Source organism: Mchenga conophoros, linkage group LG16 (genome assembly GCF_057382185.1).
Source record: "Mchenga conophoros isolate Kocher_MC1m ecotype Shallow Benthic linkage group LG16, M_conophoros_male_GT1.1, whole genome shotgun sequence".
Classification (NCBI taxonomy): domain Eukaryota; kingdom Metazoa; phylum Chordata; class Actinopteri; order Cichliformes; family Cichlidae; genus Mchenga; species Mchenga conophoros.
In genome coordinates this window covers 21,377,794-21,395,241 of record NC_140541.1, presented here as the reverse complement: position 1 = coordinate 21,395,241, position 17,448 = coordinate 21,377,794, and the positions used below count along the sequence as shown (strand labels likewise).

General features: G+C 39.7%; 1 protein-coding gene across 2 annotated transcripts in view; it reads right to left on the bottom strand.

Moving 5' to 3' along the window:
* The window catches only part of gpm6bb (glycoprotein M6Bb), a 29,389-nt gene that overhangs the window by 11,569 nt on the left and 372 nt on the right, over window positions 1–17,448 (bottom strand). The gene's annotated exons all lie outside the window — the stretch shown is intronic.

Here is a 17,448-nt window from a genome sequence, read left to right as displayed (position 1 = left end):
ACTTTACAGAGTTCTGTAATCTGTGTATCTTATTGTAAAATAGATTGTTATCTGAGAGTACAGTGCGGGATTACATTGAATACAGGATGTTACAGGATGTTGCAAATCCCTGTGTTAGCTAAAGTCCTCCTCCTCCACAGGGGGATAACAGTAGGAGCTGGTGACTCTCTAAACAACAAGCTTGTAATGAAGGGATCCCACTGGCTCTGGGTGGATGACTTTAAATGAAAATCACATTGGACCCTTTTCCTCTGATGACTTTCACATGCTCCTGCTCCCTGACTAATACTCCTAGTTAGGCATCCAACCACTTCCTCTCACTCTATTGTCCATCTCTTTGCGACAGCAGTAGTAGTCTGGCCTTACAACAGAAGCTATATTTGACACATTTGTATCACGAGGATACAGGGAGAAAAAGATGTTTGTGTGATTTTTCTTTTAAAGTGTCTGTGTGGGTGACATTGTGTGAGAGAAATAGAAAAAAAACATGAAAAGAAAGAAAAAAGAAAGCGAGAGTCCAAGAAGGCTGGATACAAAGAGCCAGTGTGTGCAGCCCCAGACTGTCCATCACACTGGACTCTCAGGGGCCATTCAGAATAGCACTAAACCACGGCCTTGCTCTTCCGGCCCACAGGCTGCAGGCCCAGGACAAGCTCACCACTGAGCTCCATCCTGTGTGCCCCTCCAGCACTGTACACAGCGTAGTCACAATGGGCCACAGCAGCCGCTTCACACTCCAGGAGGATCCTGTTTGTCAAAGCATCTCAGATTGTCAGCGTGTGAATGAGATAGCGTTTTAAGACCAACATGAGTTGCAAAGCAAGCTGGAATCTGAAGTTCTAACACACCGAGACGAAGACAGACAGAGACATACGGCTAATGAGAGTAAAGTGTGGAACTGCTTCTGGGTCCAAGACCTCCAGGGGTCCAAAAGCACCACAATTTACTAGGTGTCAGTTTTGTTATTTTGTCTTTTTGCTTGGGCGTTTTTTACTTCATTTTTTGAGCATTTCATTCCTTTGTTTGATAGCCAGCAGTAGCTCGAGACAATAAATGAGAAGAGAAAGAAAACTTGGGTGTCTCACTGGACTGGCAGATTCACAGATTACCCTTCAGGTTGATTCTTTATTTTTTTTTTTTTTTTTTCTTATTTCATATGTTTGTTTTTGTTTTTCTGGAGTTGGATAACAAATAATTTGATCACTTGTAAATTTTGTTAAGGGATTATAAAGGGCAAAATCTAGTTTCATCAAATTACCACATACCAGTAGGCATACAGGGAGTAATATCATTACCAGTCTTTCCTTTATTTATCTGTCCAATGAAGTTACCACACACTGCCCACTGAGATCTGAGTCATCACTAACCCCTTCAGCTAACCTTGCTGCATCACTGCCACCCTCAATCCCTCAGCCACAGTCATCAAGCCAACATAATCATAATCAAAATCTTTAGCTGGGATGCTTGGTAAATGTGGAATAATGCCTATTTTCTGCTTTAGCTGAACAGAGAAATGTGCACCACATGTGAGCGGTGTTTTGGAGGACTTTTCTTTTTTTTTGGTACATACCAGACACAAACACAGTTGCACCTATCCAAACAAAGAATAACACACAGCACAAGCATAAACAAGCACTGCATAATCATATGCACATAGAAAAGTATGCATATGATATACAAGCAAAACCCCCACAGAGATATAAACATACTTGGATACACACAATTTATAGTGAACAGTTTGCAAACCCTCAATTTCTTCCCAGTTCCCCAAACAACAAGCTGGCTTCCAGCTCCATTAAAAACACCATCCAGTTTCAATTAAAAAAAAGAAGAAAAAAAATCTAGGCTCATTGCTAACAGATGTGTTTGTTTACAGCTAATGCTAAGTATTGTTGTTTGTTGCTCCATTGGGGCAAACTGCCAAAACACCACTTATGAAAAAGAGTCTTATTTTTCCACACTCTCTGCTGAGTGGAGCGATAGTTAAAATTGCTCTAATGGCTATAATGGTAATTCTCAAGAGATGAGGGAGCATGGAAATTCGTTAGAGGTGGTCTCACTGTGCCGATTTCAGAAGAGAAACCTAAAGACTGATTGCAATTCCCCTGACTGCACATGCTAGGGGAGACTTACAAACATATAGGATGTGTTCATTAACGCTAACAGGCAGTGCTGACTGTAAAGGCTCATCATTTTTTATGTACATGTGGGGAGAAGGGAAATAAGGAATTCTGGGAAGCTCTGTCATCTAACTATAATGTCATTTGTAGTGTCATCAGTTTGAGTCTCTTTTTCTTCATTCTTTAACTGGGTTAAAATAGCTAAGCTATGCATCAACCAAAAATACTTTAAAAAAAATGCAAAGGCTAGTTCTTGTTTCTAAAAAAACATGATAATTTGAATCTGCTTGCAAAGCTACTGACCTCATCACATTGTCAGCAACCTGAGACATATGACTGTATTTTTTTTTTTTTTTAAATTGCTTGTCTTATTTCACAAAGCGCGACAGAAAATTCAAGGAGTCCTGTTGATTCCTACAAGAAGGTGATGAGCAAGTTAATGACCCGCTCTCTCTCCCCCTTTAGTGTACAAACTACTCAAGGCTATTGATGTAACACTGCTAATGTCAGGTTCATTTATCTTTGTCCTCGCCCCTCATCCGCCTCATTAATCATCAGTCCTCCCCGAAAACACAACTCAAACGCACCCTGTGACGCTAGCGCGATGATGACCTGCGGCAACACATTGTCCCTCCTGCTGCAGGAGTGGAGTCTGCTGAAAGCAGCCCACAGATTTAAACTAATTAGATCACACAACATGCACAGGCAATTTTGCAAATGAACTGAAAACTTTGGTTCAAACAAAACAGTGAAGCATGGATGTTGGTCTAAAATTTTAAAATCCCCCAAAGAGCAAAAGCTGAAACGAAACCAAGCATGCTGGAGAAGGTTAAAGCCCCAGCAAACACAGCAATGAAAAGAACTGAACTGGCTCTTTGTAAGTGCTCATTGGTACCTCTTTTGTCCTGCCTCTGGTCTTGGTTTTCGTCTGATTGAGTTTCCATGGTTGTTTTTCTTCTACCCAGCAAAAATGTTTTTTTTTTTTCTTCTTCTTCTTTTTTCAGCAGATTCTCTCTTCCTTTCTCCCCCTGACAGTCTCGTTTCTCGTTCTCTTTCCTTCCTGCATGGCTCTGCCTTCTGTATCTCCGTCTCTCACTTGCCTTGCTGCTATGTTCCATCGTTTAATTGTGTCCTGCCTTGTTAAGGCAACTCTCCACAGTAAATCACAGCTTTTGTTTGAGATCTTGTCAGGTAAGCACTTTCTTGAGCTTACTACATGCCTTCCTTGACCAAAACTTTTATATATTCTCTTTGAATAAATCAACAGTTTCTTAACCGACAGTTAAATTAAAGTTTCCTCATAATGACACAGAAATCTTTGCCCATGCCATGAACACACTCCTCATTCTCCTCCTCTTGGGCATCTCTGTCTCAGAAAGAAAAGCAATGGGAGGAAATCTGGTGACAACAAGAAAGTGGAAGTCACTACTTTAGCTGTGGGTGAAAACTATAGCTTAGGCTGAAAGCATATATGCACACAGTCATCTTTGTCTATCTCCCATGTGACCAGAGTCCAAGAGAGGGCGAGAGTGCATGCTGTGTGGTTGTGTTGTGGTCAAGGGTAAACCCTTCATCTTCTGATTTGCACCATATGCCCTCTTTCCTGCAGCATACATTAGCAACCTCTGACCGGTCTCTTCCCTACATCTGGTGGTTTCTAAATCATAAAGAGGACACATGAAAGGAAGGCACGTCTACATTTCCTACACGGGGACGCAGAGCATCCTCTGGGCTGATAGAGACAACAGAGGAAACAGCATGTGAAAATTGAAGAAACAGAAAATCACAAAGAAAAAAAAAAAAAAGACCTGTAAAAACTTAAAGAGGGAGAAATTAAAGCCAAGACGACGACACCATGAGAAACAACTCATGAAAATAACAGGGCCAGGCCAAAATGAATGATGAGAGATGACCAGAGGAGACAGTGAGGAAGATATTGGCTGTGTTTGTTTGGCAACAGCAGGCCGAGAAGCCCCAGGGGCATGCTAATGAGAGAAAGGCCTTTCAGCTGAGGAAGGGGGGGCTGGTGGAGTAGAGTTGGAGTGGGGTCTTCTCACGGATACCAGACCTCAGAGATGAGGGGGAACAACAGGGGAGGGGAGCCTCGGGGGTCAGGGAAGTGAACTTAGCAGGGATCCCACAACAACAAATGCTGCACTAATCTTCAAGCGTTTTTACCATCAGCCCCATTAAAGCAAGAAGAACCAACATGTTCCTTATGTTTGAAGTGTTTGATCTCTGCATATGTGCGTTAACAGCTGATTCAGTGGATTCCACACTTGTGATTCACATTAGGTATAACAGGAGCTCAAGTAAAGCATCCAGTGAGCCTGATTATGTGCAGGACTAAATGTACTGGAGTGGTCGACACTGGATGCTTCATGTTACTGAGAAAAAATTAAAAAGTCAAGATCAATCCAGTGATCCATCTGCAAACCTTTAAGAGTGTTTGGACAACAACATGTTTATATCATTTGTGTGAAAGGAAATTTAAAACATGTGATCAGAACAGGTCAAAATGTGCTTTAGGACTTATTTTAATAAATTCTCGATTTTAGTACCAAAAACATGTGCCTTTCATTAAAAACTGACTGTGAATAAACTTTTGTTTTGGCATAAAGATCATAGTTATCACAGCAAATGCATCCATTACTTGGGTGAAAAAGTGCTATCGGGCAAAAAGTAGTATAAATAGTATTTACTGACACATGTCTTTTGTAATGTTTGTTTGTTTTTTGTTTCTTTTATCTAAAGCAGGACGAAAAAAATGAAGCAAAGTGCTAAAAACTCCAGCAGAAATGAACATATCTAAATTCCATCTTTTTGAAAACTGTACTCACTCATTTAAATTTAATTATAGCTTAAAGTTATGTACTATTGGGGACATGGCCTCTTCAATAGGAGGATACCAAAACAGACAGTACGTGTGAAATCTAAGGAAGCATGCTAACCAAGCTTAGCTGATAACTTATCAAATTTGGTCGCTTGTGGCTCCGAAATGGAGCCTAGATGTTAAAATAGAGGCTTGAAATACAAAGATGGTGTGCAAAGGTCTTGAGGTTCACCTCATACTTTTACATTTTGCTTCCAAGGAGCCAGACGTTGTCGTAATTTTTAAAGTGGTCTTGAGCCATAGTTCTTCAGGCCTTCTGAAGGCTTTTCTTTGGACATTGTCTGCACTTTTTTCACTCATTTTCAGTCCACTCCTTGTACCTGAGCATTTTCAGAATGTTGACAGAGAACAGAATAAATGACAACCAACATCCAAAGAAGACATTTGAATGTCCTTAAAGAAGCTGGGAGAACTGGGCGATGACCAGTGTTAAGGTGCCATAAGGTCATTTAGTTTGTCCACCAGATACCGGTACTGGAATTATGACATTACAAAGTGAGTGAGATACGATTAGTATTACTTAAATACTGCAGTTATCATCAGAAACGATATAGTGTCAATCCTTTGAATGTTGACTGGTGGTGCTTTTACAGCAATTAAATTTAATAAAAAAAAAAGTCATACAAAGTAGAACTCAGTATATGAGCTGAACCAAATGAATAAAGCCCAGAAGAAAGGCTGCACTCAGCTTTACCTAAAATACTAACAGGCTGTGGGAATAATCATGTGAAAGCCTGAGTGCTGCAAGCTCAGATTCAGTGTGGACACAGCGCCACGCCCCTACTTGAGGACACAATCTGAATGATGATGAAGCTCATACAAATGTGGGAGGCTTCATTGTGGGTCAACCTTTCATGGTGTGAGACTCGGATCGTGAATGCTCGCCAGTGTTCAGTCACCCATGAAGACCTGCACCCCTGCTTGGCTCACACTATGGAAGGAGTTCTCATGGAACCAGGTCTGTGCCCAGGCTCAAGCACTACTTACACCCATCAAAGGCCTGAGAAAGCAGGCTCACCACACGAGAACAGAGGAAGACAGTTTAAACCAAATGGGCATGTGGCATCAACTATGTCAGAAATAACTAACTGTGAAGGTTAACATCTGTTGTAAAGGTGAAGAAAAGCAAAACCAAATGGCGAGCTGGTATTTTGTGGTGCTCATGGAAAAAACTTCAACAATCAACATCTTTAAGCTTGAGATTCTTGTGAACTTTGTTTTGGTCATTTGTTGTAGTCAGTGAGTTTCTCTTTTCTAGTGGCATTAGTGACCTAGTTTTAACCGCAGTCCCTCTTCGTATCTCAATCTGGTTTGTATGTGTGCCTTTATGTATGGCATGAATCCAGGTTATTGATTGGTACAGAAGCATGGCACAGCAAACCCATTATGCAGATCCATTCATTTGTTTACTGACCCATTTTCATCTGCTCTGGGAGTCTACAGAGAAACAAAAGCCATACAAATTCTCTGACATTTACTGAACAATCAAACATATGATTTATTTGAAAATCCAAAGTTTTGTATCTAAAAGTACATCTGCTCCTGCCATATTATGATTACATGAGACAATTCAATCTATATAAGGCTCTGAGTTGTTTTACTACTACTACTTCTACAAAAAAAAAAAAAAAAAAAAAAAACCTCAGTGGAAAAAATGATTTTAACCAAAACTCATTATAGAAAGACATGCTCTCCACAAAACAGGGAAACCACAGTGTTTTTTTTTTTTTTTTTACTTCCTCTTGGCTTTTTTGAACAAATGAAAATCAATTTTTTCCCCCCTAATAAATTCAGTGTTTGAGCGGGTTCAAATTTGAAAGTTATCAAATTCTTTAATGGTGCAATTCTTAAATAACATCTTGGTCTTGGATGTTTTCTGTCATTCCAAATGTCTGTAGTAATTAGTAAGATCCAAAGACAACTTGTGTCTAGGGCTTTGTATCAATTAATCCTTTGATAATAATCCAAATCCTGGGGTTTTTAAATGTCAGAAATGGCACCAATCCATAGGTTCCTTTAAACACAATGACTGATAAACAAAGATACTCTGCAATCTCATTTAAACAGCGTTTAAGATGATATTCTTACCAGATGTTGTTGAAGTTGAGCCTTAATTTGTTGACCTTATGAACACAAGACTTCGTTTCTGTAACCAACCATTACCCAACCTCAAAAATAAGGTCTTAAAACCAATCCCTGCATTCATTGGTGGTTTAAAAATACCATCCCATGGACCAATGCATTGTTCCTCACGCAGGAATTCCACCACAAGAATACAGCTGTTCATATTTTGTGCAGCACGGTAGCAAAAACTCAACCATGCCATTCAATTTATAACACTGTCAGAGACATACTTAATATCTTGGTATAAATGCCATCGTACAGATTCCAGATTTATTTTTTTCTCTCTGTATTTATTGCAAGCAAACAATGTCCATTGGTCTTTGACTCAGCACTTCTCTAATTGCATGTTTGTGTTACTATCGTGTCAGGGCTGGATATGGAGCAGCACTCACTCAGAGAAGCCTGGCAGCCATGTTTTTCCTCTAAAAGTGACTACACAACCCTGACTCTCTGGCACCTCCGTAGCCTATGTGGTTTTGGCCTAAGTGTTGGAGGTAGAGTAAAAGACACAGATTCTTTGTATTATCCAGGCTTTCTAGCGTACAGTACTTTGGCTACCGTTATCTTGGCAGTATCAAATCCTTAAGAATTTTATAATTTCAGTCTGGAGTCAAAACAGTAAATCAGTGCCAGGAACCTTAAACCAATGATAAAATGATACAGAAACACATACACATCATATTTTAACGATATGTGCTGGCATTACTGTTTGTTCTTCTTTCAGCGTGCACTAAAACTTTTAATGATATCTGTGGTCTGGAAGAGGCTTTGCTATCTTTGTGTTCTGCCTCAATCAAGTTATGAACCCAGTCAACCAACAAGAGGTATGTCCAGTCTCAACTCCAACCTCCATTATCTAGTTTCCTAGATGGATATTCCAGGGAGTAATGAGAACACCAAGAGTTCCCCAGAACATTTTTATATGACAAAAAAGTTTTAAAAAGCTGTTGAGGTTTTCCATGTTTTCAAATGATACAATAACAACACCATTAAGCAATTTGCTTTGACACTAAAGTAACATTTTGTTTAGTGCATGCCTCTCATTACCTGACTCCTCGGGAGGAGGTGAAACAAGCTGTTGTGATTTAAGAAATAATCATTTTAATAGTTAAATTCAACTCAATGTAATCTCAATGACATAAATTGATGTTAGCATTAGCATTAGCATTATAACATGGTTGAAGGGTGTTTTTCCCAGTCCGTCTTTACTTCTTTTTTTAAATGTCAATTTATTGGCTACTCTAAATGCCGGTATTAACAGATTAGCAAATAAATAAATCTGTCAGGCTCTAATTCGAAGTGCTTTATATACGCAAAAATCTGAACTATTCAGAAACTAAAAATTACAAGAGGAAATTACCATAGAAATCAAGACAAAATAAAACAAATAGAAAAAGTTAGTTGAGGACCAAGAGCAGTTGGTAGTAGTAGTTCAAGATGCCCCAGTAAAAAATAAAATAATGATTCTAATCACAATATTTGATCTACTTTTCAAACTAATTTTGATTTCTGCCAAACCTTAAGTAAAAATGTCTACATGTTTAGTTGTTAGCTACTCCTAATCAAGTCTTCCAGGCAATCTTTTGCTGCCATTTGCTGAAAATGGCAGTATGCTAGGGCAGAAAACCACAACCAAAATCACTGAGCTCATCACTTAGGCTTGAGCAGCAGCTTCTTTAAGATTCTCCTTATAGACTAAATGCAGTTATGGCTCCAAAGGTGTATACTACTAATCTTATCGAACCAAGCTAGTTGAAAGGTCCATTAAACTGCGCTAAGATTAAAAATAAATCCCACAGGACTTCTCTTAGGGGTGTTAATCCTTTAAATACAATGCCTATCACTGTAAGCATGTTTATATTTAGCCTAGAATAAAAACTACTAAGATGCTTTCTTTGTTACTTAAGTGACTAGACAGCAGTTAAGTTTAATTATAAGGAAATTAATATGGTAGTGAAATTCTGGAACAATTCTGCTGATGACTGATGATACTGATGATATTTCTTCTGTTTGTTTATTTTGTATTTGCTGTCATCTGCATGTGTCTTTGTACCAGGAAATAATGAAATCCCCGTTATAAAAAACCCCCCAAAACGTTTCATCTCTGACCATTTAGTCAGTACACAAAACATGCAAGACATAAATATTAGCCAGACATTGGCAAATATCATTTTATTTGTAATATGTAATATAATTACAAGTAGTATAATTGAATTATATGAATTACATTAAAATAAATGAAATTATTTTTCCTGAAAATGAACAAGCAGCTACAGTTATTTTAGTTATTGACGATCAGATGCATGACTAAACTGACAAAGGCATATCTTTTGAGATTAATGGAAAATGCTGATGCACACAAAATTTAGAGTATTACTTCAAAGGATATTTGTCAGGAAAATCAAGCCCATCTTGTAAGGATGTCTAGAAGCAGCAATAGATTTTCCCTTTTGATGTTTCACGGTCCATATGTCCCTCTTAAACTGGTGAGGACCTGACAACACAAACGTTCTCACACTTCAGCTGCTGTGATGCAAATAGCACCGTGGCTGGAGACTTTCGTATTCCTACTTGTTGCATAGAGCATACGCATATGAACACACGCACATGGACACAATAGAGACATAAAGAAACACGAAGACAGCAGACGAGACTCTACAGCTATTTCTGGGGTTGCCTCCTGTGCACAGTTCCTACCCTCCTCTGTGTCTCCCCCGGCGGCTGGGACCTCTTGCTTTGCATCACTCCCACCAATCCTATTGTCCTCCGCCTCATGCTGCCAACCTCCAACCCCTGACCCAAGACTTTACCCTTTTCAAACTCTCTTGCTTCGCCCCCTCCAACCCTTATTAGATGGAACCTTCTTCTTTCAGTTCATTCAGACCCCTTCATGTCAGGATTCACTGTGAGCACTATGACAACAGAGAAGCCAGAACACATACTACTTTAATACCATTGTTACATGAGGCTCCTCCACTGTCTCAAAGTCCCACATCCTAGGCTGAATCCTGGAAGGATGTGAAAGTTGGTTGCAACCTGAATCTGATACTTCCAGCCCCGCAGAGATGTGTTCTTCCTTATGTGGGCTAAGTGCTTAACAATATGCAGTAAGTACAGAGTATCACAGGAAAGGAAGAGAAGTTAATCTCTCTAGTAACTGTATACACTCCATTCTTGCTGACCTCTGTGAGCAAGGGTCAGTCCATTACTTTATTGCTTTAAGCACTAATTAGCAGTTTTCCACCAGCATCCTGCAACATCCTGTTGATCCAACTGGACATTACAATGCGTCTCAGCGTATTATCTATGGCACCATTTGTGACGCTATCTTATTATCTGTGAGTAAACACTAACCATTTCCAATGTTTTATCCCATGATTATGTTTTGCTCTATGCAAACCAATAATGCATAATGCTTTGGTAATTGATCATTAAACATATTGCGCTTTTCATTTCTATAACTTTGCATTATTTTAGAGATTAATAACTGTCTAAAGTGCTTTTCTTGTACTTTTTTGGCACCTTGTTTTTGGAGATATGAGAGCTCTCAGTGCAGCAGGAAACCAGACGAGTTACTCACATGTTATTGAACACATTCAAGTCAAATTACAACAATAAAAGCAGAAATATTGGCTATGAAAATGCAACACATATAAATGTGATCCATGTGACTAGGGGGTCTAGTTCCAAATATGAGGCATGTTAAGCATACACCAAGTATTTCATAAACTTTTCACACATAAACACATGAGATCTCATAGGTTCAGTTGCTTAAAGTTTACTCTGTACATTAAATAGGATTTTTTTCCAACATTATTTCCACTTTCTGCTGCTCTATGGTTACACTACTGTTTTCCCATACGGTAGAGGCCAAAAGCTAAGATGACTTATGAGACCTCTCAGTGGTGTAGCTATAATATTCATACAGCGAACTGATCTCTCCTCTGGTCTGCGTGTGGTTATAAGGTCAAGCTGTTTTTCAGACAGAAACATCTGGGATTTCCTCTACCCCAAAGCTGCTGTTCTCTATTGTTTTTCCACATATAGTAAAGCTACGACTGGCTTCTTGAAAAACAATGAAATGTGCACATGGTAAAAGACTCAAGTTGTGTAGTTCAAGTTAAATTAATGTCAAATCTAAACTTCAGTAATTTAGTCAAATTGAAATCCATCTTTTCAAACCTTCAATCAGTCTGAGTGTGAAAAGAAAAAGCCTTCCCCGACATTCTCCCCGAGCTACTGGGTTTCCTGCAGCTGTCGCTTCATAAAAGATCAGCCATAGCTGATTTTCATTTGCTTGGCAGAAGTGCCTCTTCCCATCTATCATGCCTTTCTCTGGAGGATAATAAGCAGACAATGCAAACTCTCACTTGGAAATCTTTCACTTGGTCAGGAAAATGATTCCTGGCAGTAAAGAATGACTCCTCTTATCACATGTGGCACCCAATCAAAACAACATTAGCAAAGAGGAGTCATGTGCATCTCCTGCATCTTACATGAAAGCAACAAGCTTTGATAATCAGCTTGAACAAGATTTTCTTCTGCAACAGCAGCACGATGGAAAAATCTTAATACCGGTATATTAAATATGACTTTACACATAATTCTAAAAGGCCAATAAAAAGTCATAAAGGATTGCATGAGTATTCATTTAAATTCCTGCTTAATTCATCCCAAGCGCAGCACTTGGCTGCATCCCAGTGGTCCCAGGCTGTCTGGCAAGGCTCTTCATATGGTGAGCATTTCTCATTGGTGTGCTGGGGTACCCCAGATGCTTTTGTCTTACGGTTGTTTAGCAGCTGCGTAAAAGCACTGAGGACAAAGGCCTATCTGTGGAGGGTTGAATACACTCAGTGGGCACACAGCCAACAGCTCAACCCTATAGGCTCCCACAGTTGAAAAGCGGACTAATATATTCAACTCTCACTCCTGACAGATGATCTTACGGTGAAATTAGCTGGAGGCACCTTTATTTCTTTTCAATTCATCTAAGTAGTTTTACATTTAAACCGTGGCCCACAAAAGCCTATTCCCAATTGCTTTCCAAGTTTAAGAGAAGTAAAAACACTGAAAAATGTAACCAATGTCATACCTCTTCACTAAGTTCCACAAAATTTGGTTTGCTAGTTTTGGCACAATCTAGGCAAGCAAATAGCACTAAAACCATACATTGGCTTTTCCCCCAAGTGATAACCTCTGTAGGTTGAAAATCAAACCTAACGCAGTTCCTCTAATGACCACAACACTGGCTCAAAAAGTCAACAAATGCAGACTTCAAATGTTAAAATGGCCAAAGTTACAGCATTTAAAAGCAGTCAATAACTTGAGTTTTTCATGAGTTAATTTCTAGTATTTTATTAGTTGTTATTTAGGATTAAAATTATCAGGTATGTGTGCCTGTGCATGGCATCCATATGGTTTATGGAAACAGCTCACCAACCAAGCTCACTAGCTAAATGATAACTTCACCCACTCCTTCAAATATGGTAACTTCTGGCTCCAAGACAGCAACTGTGAGGGTTTTAATTACAGAATCACTAACTAATGGGTGTTTTATAGTGATCGCTCCTTGGAGAGAACATAGAAAAGGAACTTGCACTTAAGTGTCCTTAACTGGTACACTTTCTAACACTTGCTAACTCAAATCTTTTATACACTCAAGATATAGATCTATCTATATATATAGATATATATATCTATATATATAGATCTGAAGTTCAGTCCCCCACTGCCACCTTTCAGTTAATTGTACTGGTTTGGACAAATGGAATGGAAATAGTATTCCAAAGCTACAGCAGGCTAAGACACTTGTGATCAACCAAACATGTCTACATAGTCCAAATATCTTATTAAACAAGATAAATTTGTTTAAACCACAAACTCAGTGAGCCTGGAAAAATCCAACATCTCTCAAAGGTGGAGTGCTCAAAGTAGCTATGGCACCTGAAAGCAAACTGTTTCTAGCCGTTCCAAATTTCCACGAGCAATGTTTGGGTGAGAAGTCACACTTTAGAGACAAGACAAGAAGTATGGGTTTCACATGCTGTTTGGAAAATGTTCATGCCTGAAACATTAGTTAAGACAAAAAAATAGCCCTCTGTCAAAACAACTCAAGACAACCGTGTTTTGCACGCATGAGCCCTCCGTTTTGTATGTTTGGCATCTCCATATTTAACTGCCAATACAGCTTCTAAAGCACAGACTGAATTTGTCCTTTGAGTTCATGTCCTGCTCTAAAATTTCATTTTAGTGATCAACCCATGGCTCCAAACACCGAGCTCATTGGTCACCGTTCAGAGCTAGCGTAGATATCTAGGCTTAGTCATACTATTCTGTGTAAAGTAATCAGTCACCATTCCACCTCACTTGCATTACAATCAATTCACTTTTTTACCCATAACTCGCATTGATAATTGATTATTCTGGGAAAGCATTGTTGACTATTTCAATTCCCTGCTCATGTGACACATAGAAAGTGTATCAAACCACATGCAATGAGTGTTTTTGTTTTTAATGTGCTGTGGAAAATGTGGCCATCTAGAGCAGTATGGTGTGGTTTACTGTAGATAGCAGAAAATGCTGCACTGGGGCCAAATGCCTACTGGATCAATGAGTAAATGTTCATCAGCTGCAGCGTCTCTTTGCTTTCCCCGAGCCATTATCTCCCAAAGGCCTTCTGGAACAGTCATCTGACTCTGAACAAAACACTGATACAGATTGCTACTCCACTGGCAAATATCTCCTCTACACTCTGCATACATGCACTAATGCCAGCATAATGCATTTCCAGTTTAACTTTGTTAATCATGGGTGTCTTTCTGAAGTCTAGCAGAATAGATAAAGGCCAGATTGTATCCTTGGCATATTTTGTTTCCAACACTGTTGCTTGTGCATATCTTAAAAGCTGTTTCCCCCCCTGCACATAGAGAGTATTTTCAATGCCATAGAGTTTTTAAAGCATATGGCAGAATGACACACACATACACTTGCCTTCCCCTTCTGTTTTACTGTGAATAGGCTTTTAGTAAAAAGTGGCGAGGGACATGCTTGAACAAGGATCCCCACTCATGAACGTCTATTCTTAACATCTAGTGTCACAATAGTCAATGGCTCTCTTTGTAGTCGAAGGACTTATTAGCGCAACAAATTAACATGAGTGCCTGGGCTAACCTGGCTGTCAGGAAGCAAACTAAAAGCAACTAAAAAGGGACATAAATGGGTTGAAGATGAGAAGAACTGGAGATATCAGAGGGCACAAATTAAACCAGGAAAAGGGGACAACAGATGGAGTCTTGGTTGCACTAAAAAGGCATCTTTTGTGAGCTTCATGGGCCTCAACCGCTGTACAATTACCAAAGATGCTCAGTCACATGCGTCGCCAAATGGAAAGCAGCCCAGAAATCATGTAACTATGACAGCAACTGCCTCATTATGCAGGGTATTCACAGTAATTAAAGATTGAAAGCTGAAGACAAAGGGATATTTAATTTCTGATGGTGATATAAAATGTGGGATTAGTTGTAATGTTTGAGCAACAAACTTCATATAGACTGAGCTGCACTTCAGACAGTGAAAATCTATGGGAATTAACAGCAGAATGCTTTGGCTTACACAAGCAAACACAAAACAGCAAAGTTCAAATTTGCTCTCAGCATTCTTTGAACATCTTTGCGGTGACTCATTCTCACAGTCCTCTGGGTTTTTTTTTTTTTTTTTTGGGGGGGGGGGGGGGGGGTTTCTGTGCATATCTTGGGAATAGAAGGATGTGTATATGACCACCACCACGACCGTGACTCAACTAAAATTAGGGGCAAAATAGAAATCTAACTTTCTGTTATTGCTCAACCATCAGTTGACAAGTTTCTGGTTCAGAAAGTGCAAAAAAACATCTCTGCTGGCACGGGATTAGTAGTTTAAGGGTCTTTTCCCTCCTCAGACTCCGGACGCAAGGTCACAGCGCACACAGTTCACCACATGGGTTTGTGACAGTATGTGTGACACTGCTGATGTGTAATTAGACACTTTCCAAACAGCATCCTAGGTCTGATGTAGACAGAGCACACACAAGTCACACCCAGCTCCCGTGTTTTTGGGTCATCAAAACACAGGATCGATTCTGTTTAAGCCTGGAAACTTCCTGAAAGCGTTAAATGTTCATGTGAGTCAGTGCAAACTGAGCCATGAAAGTACAGCAAAGAATTTAACTAAAGACACATTTAAAACTGTCTGCTATGATTATCTCTTCTTTTCTTGAATTTCTCAATAACAATGACGTAACATTTGGATCTGTTTAGCGACCAGCCTTGATGAACTTTTCCACAAGGCCTCCACAGTGAAAACAGGACACGGAGACTAGAAGCTTCACAAGTTTCCACAAGAAGGAAAAAAAAAAAAAGTTGCTTTCTTTTTTTTTTTTGCTATCAGGATCAGGCTCCAAGAAGAACAGACACTGTGTTATGTTAATCAAATAAACTGCAAAAGCGAAAATGTTTTTCCAAACATGTCTTAAATCCGACCAGTAAATTTAGTGAAAAATAAAAATAATCTTTGCTTGACATACTTGTTCACAATAGCTCAAGGCCTACAATCTGCATTAAAGAAAGTTTACCGGACATTTATGCATGACATGCTTTTCTTGCTAAAAACAAGTGCGTGTTCATCACATGCGTGATAGACGTCTGTCATCTTCATGCCAGCACTCTTCTTTTAGATGTTTGGCTCAATGATAAATAATCAGCAGAGCCAACACTACAGTTTCTTCCTGTTTAGTTATCAAGGGAGCTAATAGCAGCCAACTACTGCTCGCTGGGGTAATAGTCACAGAACTAACACCAAGAACTTATCAAGTTATTTGCGGAAAATGTCTTCCTGTCTTCCTCTGAATAGAGCTGGAGGAAAGCCAAGTCATCCTCCCACAGTCTTCACACAACCCAGTTCACTGTTAAAATCATTCGGGGGCAAGGACAGAGGAGGATCTCTCTGAAAAACTTGTCAGGTGGAGTTCACCAGAAAAACCAAATTAGACATTTAGTTACACAACCACTCTATGACCGCTACACTCCGTAGTCTTACACACATTCGGTTCATGATATCTATTCGAGGCTTTTTACATGTGATCCTTTTTGTGTTTGCAATTCTTCTTGACACGAAACAAAGCAAATCACTGAGAGGAGCACAAAGCACTTCTCTGATTCAACCAAAGGGGACTTTTTACAGCATCTAACAAGTCTCCAAATCAATCTCCTCATGCGCACAACAGGCTGTCGTGTATTTTCTGAAAGGGCCACAGAGCATATTTGAATATAAAATGAGAGCTTTAGCTAGTGGACAATGCATAAAGGTTGATTGCCATGCAGAGTAATGTCCTCTGTGAGACACTGAATAAGGGTCTGTGGGGAATTAGTTCACAGGGCATCCGCTAGGCAACTTGCAATTCAGTGAACTTCTCTCTCTACATTAAGAGCCACTGAAGTCGCACAAAGGAGCAGCTCCAAATTAGGAGCACAAAGGCGCTTCTGTGATAGCTTCATAGCGAATTAATGAGCACTGATACACATTCTCACACAGTGTCCTTCCCTGGCCTCAGCTGCACTGTGACAAACAACACATGGTATTAAATGTTACACAGACCCAATCCAGCAGCTCAAAATGGCATTAATGGCCACAATTATTTAGCTGTTTAATATCCAGCGCAGTGCAAGCTGAGAACATTTCATAACTAACATTTAATTGTTTTGGATGTGTTACCAATTTATCACAGTTTTAACGTTATTAAACATCCATGGCATGAGCGCCTCATTCCTCCCTGGAGCCCCGCACCCCCAGGTTGCGAGCACAGATGGCAAACACTTGGTACCGTCTCAGCTCAGCCCTTCAGATAGCAATTACAAGCTCTGGCACAACACAACAGCCGATCATGGAGCGTCTGACAAATGCAATATGCTGCTTCCAGTACATTTTAATCAAGCTTTGCCAGTAAAACACGCTGAGCTGTTTGGATGGGAGACGGGACAACAATGACAACCTTTCACCTCAATCAGCGCAACGTGATCAATCACCGCTGACCAATGTGATAATCGAGGACTGATAATGAAGGGCGTGGCCAAGTGAAAACTTTTAATCAAACGTTTTCCCCAAACAGTTCAGCCTCTGTGGCCCTTTTTTTAAAAAAAAAAGTTAAAAGAGAAACAGTGAAGGCAGAAAACTGAACTGGACTTAACACCTCCGCAGACTCGCTCAGAGTTGACTGCAGGAATCCTGACAGTCCTAATCTGTCTAATCGCTTTCCACAAGTTGCTTCAGCAGGCTGCT